A 5,000-nucleotide genomic window follows, 5' to 3' on the forward strand; every position below is an offset into this window, starting at 1 on the left:
TCACCAGAGGAGGGCGCTGTTGCTCCATCGCCGCACACAGGGCTTTGAGAAGCAAAGCTGCAATCATTCCAGCTGTGTGTGTATGCAGGGCAGAGAGGTGGCACTGAGACGCCTCACTTTCCAAGTAGTTTTGAGGGTTCCTGTTGTCACTGTTACAGCCTGTTAAAAGCCCGCAATCATCTTATAAGCGCATGTACACAAATAGCCTGAGAAAACAACAATTCCTATGAAAGTAATGTTAAAGTATAGCATGTGTTTGATGGCTGAGACCCCATTATCCGCCACTCAGATGGTGAGAGGAACTGTCAGTGGTGTCACAGCATCTTTAAATAGGCTTTCTGCTGGCTGTTTCCTCGCTTACGGCCATACCACCCTGAACACGCCCGATCTCGTCTGATCTCGGAAGCTAAGCAGGGTCGGGCCTGGTTAGTACTTGGATGGGAGACCGCCTGGGAATACCAGGTGCTGTAAGCTTTTTCCTCTCAGCTGTCATGAGCCCACTAGTCTTGAATTGAGCAGTGTGTCCAAACCTTTGACTGGTACTGTACATTACGTCCATATGAATGAAATAAAATTTAAAAAAACAAAAAAAACAAAACGTATACATATTCATAGGATCTAAGGCAAATCACATATAAAAGATTTGATAATAGGACCGGGTGTGCAGTTTTGTGATATCCCTAATCAATCCCCTAGCTATATACACAGTATATCATGAATGTGAGTTTTCATATCAAGTGTTGTCCTTTGCACACTGGGCTGAATGGGGGAAAGTGTGCTTTAGTAAATAATGATTATATGGGCAAATAGGTAGTATACGGTAAATATGTGAGATATCAATGAGTATTTGAAGGCACTGTAGGTAGGAATGATGTGGAATAAAGTGCAAAGATTAGGTATATGTGGCTGATGGTATGGTGGCATCCGCTGCATGTGACGTGTATTATGTGCAGAGCGAATAGAATGTGTGAAATGTTCCATTTAATTTCCTCCAGTGACAGGGACGGGTATAACGGGCCCTGGCGTAGCTTTAAATGGGCTTTCTGCTGGCTGTTTCTTCGCTTACGGCCATACCACCCTGAACACGCCCGATCTCGTCTGATCTCGGAAGCTAAGCAGGGTCGGGCCTGGTTAGTACTTGGATGGGAGACCGCCTGGGAATACCAGGTGCTGTAAGCTTTTTCCTCTCAGCTGTCACCAGAGGAGGGCGCTGTTGCTCCATCGCCGCACACAGGGCTTTGAGAAGCAAAGCTGCAATCATTCCAGCTGTGTGTGTATGCAGGGCAGAGAGGTGGCACTGAGACGCCTCACTTTCCAAGTAGTTTTGAGGGTTCGTGTTGTCACTGTTACAGCCTGTTAAAAGCCCGCAATCATCTTATAAGCGCATGTACACAAATAGCCTGAGAAAACAACAATTCCTATGAAAGTAATGTTAAAGTATAGCATGTGTTTGATGGCTGAGACCCCATTATCCGACACTCAGATGGTGAGAGCAACTGTCAGTGGTGTCACAGCATCTTTAAATAGGCTTTCTGCTGGCTGTTTCCTCGCTTACGGCCATACCACCCTGAACACGCCCGATCTCGTCTGATCTCGGAAGCTAAGCAGGGTCGGGCCTGGTTAGTACTTGGATGGGAGACCGCCTGGGAATACCAGGTGCTGTAAGCTTTTTCCTCTCAGCTGTCATGAGCCCACTAGTCTTGAATTGAGCAGTGTGTCCAAACCTTTGACTGGTACTGTACATTACGTCCATATGAATGAAATAAAATTTAAAAAAACAAAAAAAACAAAACGTATACATATTCATAGGATCTAAGGCAAATCACATATAAAAGATTTGATAATAGGACCGGGTGTGCAGTTTTGTGATATCCCTAATCAATCCCCTAGCTATATACACAGTATATCATGAATGTGAGTTTTCATATCAAGTGTTGTCCTTTGCACACTGGGCTGAATGGGGGAAAGTGTGCTTTAGTAAATAATGATTATATGGGCAAATAGGTAGTATACGGTAAATATGTGAGATATCAATGAGTATTTGAAGGCACTGTAGGTAGGAATGATGTGGAATAAAGTGCAAAGATTAGGTATATGTGGCTGATGGTATGGTGGCATCCGCTGCATGTGACGTGTATTATGTGCAGAGCGAATAGAATGTGTGAAATGTTCCATTTAATTTCCTCCAGTGACAGGGACGGGTATAACGGGCCCTGGCGTAGCTTTAAATGGGCTTTCTGCTGGCTGTTTCTTCGCTTACGGCCATACCACCCTGAACACGCCCGATCTCGTCTGATCTCGGAAGCTAAGCAGGGTCGGGCCTGGTTAGTACTTGGATGGGAGACCGCCTGGGAATACCAGGTGCTGTAAGCTTTTTCCTCTCAGCTGTCACCAGAGGAGGGCGCTGTTGCTCCATCGCCGCACACAGGGCTTTGAGAAGCAAAGCTGCAATCATTCCAGCTGTGTGTGTATGCAGGGCAGAGAGGTGGCACTGAGACGCCTCACTTTCCAAGTAGTTTTGAGGGTTCCTGTTGTCACTGTTACAGCCTGTTAAAAGCCCGCAATCATCTTATAAGCGCATGTACACAAATAGCCTGAGAAAACAACAATTCCTATGAAAGTAATGTTAAAGTATAGCATGTGTTTGATGGCTGAGACCCCATTATCCGACACTCAGATGGTGAGAGCAACTGTCAGTGGTGTCACAGCATCTTTAAATAGGCTTTCTGCTGGCTGTTTCCTCGCTTACGGCCATACCACCCTGAACACGCCCGATCTCGTCTGATCTCGGAAGCTAAGCAGGGTCGGGCCTGGTTAGTACTTGGATGGGAGACCGCCTGGGAATACCAGGTGCTGTAAGCTTTTTCCTCTCAGCTGTCATGAGCCCACTAGTCTTGAATTGAGCAGTGTGTCCAAACCTTTGACTGGTACTGTACATTACGTCCATATGAATGAAATAAAATTTAAAAAAAAAACAAAAAAAAAACGTATACATATTCATAGGATCTAAGGCAAATCACATATAAAAGATTTGATAATAGGACCGGGTGTGCAGTTTTGTGATATCCCTAATCAATCCCCTAGCTATATACACAGTATATCATGAATGTGAGTTTTCATATCAAGTGTTGTCCTTTGCACACTGGGCTGAATGGGGGAAAGTGTGCTTTAGTAAATAATGATTATATGGGCAAATAGGTAGTATACGGTAAATATGTGAGATATCAATGAGTATTTGAAGGCACTGTAGGTAGGAATGATGTGGAATAAAGTGCAAAGATTAGGTATATGTGGCTGATGGTATGGTGGCATCCGCTGCATGTGACGTGTATTATGTGCAGAGCGAATAGAATGTGTGAAATGTTCCATTTAATTTCCTCCAGTGACAAGGACGGGTATAACGGGCCCTGGCGTAGCTTTAAATGGGCTTTCTGCTGGCTGTTTCTTCGCTTACGGCCATACCACCCTGAACACGCCCGATCTCGTCTGATCTCGGAAGCTAAGCAGGGTCGGGCCTGGTTAGTACTTGGATGGGAGACCGCCTGGGAATACCAGGTGCTGTAAGCTTTTTCCTCTCAGCTGTCACCAGAGGAGGGCGCTGTTGCTCCATCGCCGCACACAGGGCTTTGAGAAGCAAAGCTGCAATCATTCCAGCTGTGTGGGTATGCAGGGCAGAGAGGTGGCACTGAGACGCCTCACTTTCCAAGTAGTTTTGAGGGTTCCTGTTGTCACTGTTACAGCCTGTTAAAAGCCCGCAATCATCTTATAAGCGCATGTACACAAATAGCCTGAGAAAACAACAATTCCTATGAAAGTAATGTTAAAGTATAGCATGTGTTTGATGGCTGAGACCCCATTATCCGCCACTCAGATGGTGAGAGGAACTGTCAGTGGTGTCACAGCATCTTTAAATAGGCTTTCTGCTGGCTGTTTCCTCGCTTACGGCCATACCACCCTGAACACGCCCGATCTCGTCTGATCTCGGAAGCTAAGCAGGGTCGGGCCTGGTTAGTACTTGGATGGGAGACCGCCTGGGAATACCAGGTGCTGTAAGCTTTTTCCTCTCAGCTGTCATGAGCCCACTAGTCTTGAATTGAGCAGTGTGTCCAAACCTTTGACTGGTACTGTACATTACGTCCATATGAATGAAATAAAATTAAAAAAAAAAAACAAAAAAAAACGTATACATATTCATAGGATCTAAGGCAAATCACATATAAAAGATTTGATAATAGGACCGGGTGTGCAGTTTTGTGATATCCCTAATCAATCCCCTAGCTATATACACAGTATATCATGAATGTGAGTTTTCATATCAAGTGTTGTCCTTTGCACACTGGGCTGAATGGGGGAAAGTGTGCTTTAGTAAATAATGATTATATGGGCAAATAGGTAGTATACGGTAAATATGTGAGATATCAATGAGTATTTGAAGGCACTGTAGGTAGGAATGATGTGGAATAAAGTGCAAAGATTAGGTATATGTGGCTGATGGTATGGTGGCATCCGCTGCATGTGACGTGTATTATGTGCAGAGCGAATAGAATGTGTGAAATGTTCCATTTAATTTCCTTCAGTGACAGGGACGGGTATAACGGGCCCTGGCGTAGCTTTAAATGGGCTTTCTGCTGGCTGTTTCTTCGCTTACGGCCATACCACCCTGAACACGCCCGATCTCGTCTGATCTCGGAAGCTAAGCAGGGTCGGGCCTGGTTAGTACTTGGATGGGAGACCGCCTGGGAATACCAGGTGCTGTAAGCTTTTTCCTCTCAGCTGTCACCAGAGGAGGGCGCTGTTGCTCCATCGCCGCACACAGGGCTTTGAGAAGCAAAGCTGCAATCATTCCAGCTGTGTGTGTATGCAGGGCAGAGAGGTGGCACTGAGACGCCTCACTTTCCAAGTAGTTTTGAGGGTTCCTGTTGTCACTGTTACAGCCTGTTAAAAGCCCGCAATCATCTTATAAGCGCATGTACACAAATAGCCTGAGAAAACAACAATTC

At 45.4% G+C, this 5,000-nt stretch overlaps 8 non-coding genes across 8 annotated transcripts; all 8 read left to right on the forward strand.

Moving 5' to 3' along the window:
• Positions 1–355: 355 nt before the first annotated feature.
• LOC133989460 (5S ribosomal RNA) lies at positions 356–474 on the forward strand. The gene has a single exon (XR_009926596.1). It is a non-coding gene; the product is annotated as a 5S ribosomal RNA (ribosomal RNA).
• Positions 475–1,060: 586 nt separating this feature from the next.
• On the forward strand, positions 1,061–1,179 carry LOC133989461 (5S ribosomal RNA). Its single transcript, XR_009926597.1, has one exon. It is a non-coding gene; the product is annotated as a 5S ribosomal RNA (ribosomal RNA).
• A 370-nt stretch (positions 1,180–1,549) lies between these two features.
• LOC133989462 (5S ribosomal RNA) lies at positions 1,550–1,668 on the forward strand. Its single transcript, XR_009926598.1, has one exon. It is a non-coding gene; the product is annotated as a 5S ribosomal RNA (ribosomal RNA).
• Positions 1,669–2,254: 586 nt separating this feature from the next.
• On the forward strand, positions 2,255–2,373 carry LOC133989463 (5S ribosomal RNA). Its single transcript, XR_009926599.1, has one exon. It is a non-coding gene; the product is annotated as a 5S ribosomal RNA (ribosomal RNA).
• A 370-nt stretch (positions 2,374–2,743) lies between these two features.
• Positions 2,744–2,862, forward strand: LOC133989464 (5S ribosomal RNA). Its single transcript, XR_009926600.1, has one exon. It is a non-coding gene; the product is annotated as a 5S ribosomal RNA (ribosomal RNA).
• A 586-nt stretch (positions 2,863–3,448) lies between these two features.
• Positions 3,449–3,567, forward strand: LOC133989465 (5S ribosomal RNA). Its single transcript, XR_009926601.1, has one exon. It is a non-coding gene; the product is annotated as a 5S ribosomal RNA (ribosomal RNA).
• A 370-nt stretch (positions 3,568–3,937) lies between these two features.
• LOC133989466 (5S ribosomal RNA) lies at positions 3,938–4,056 on the forward strand. The gene has a single exon (XR_009926602.1). It is a non-coding gene; the product is annotated as a 5S ribosomal RNA (ribosomal RNA).
• A 586-nt stretch (positions 4,057–4,642) lies between these two features.
• On the forward strand, positions 4,643–4,761 carry LOC133989468 (5S ribosomal RNA). The gene has a single exon (XR_009926604.1). It is a non-coding gene; the product is annotated as a 5S ribosomal RNA (ribosomal RNA).
• Positions 4,762–5,000: the final 239 nt, after the last annotated feature.

This window comes from Scomber scombrus, chromosome 10 (genome assembly GCF_963691925.1).
Source record: "Scomber scombrus chromosome 10, fScoSco1.1, whole genome shotgun sequence".
Taxonomy (NCBI): Eukaryota; Metazoa; Chordata; class Actinopteri; order Scombriformes; family Scombridae; genus Scomber; species Scomber scombrus.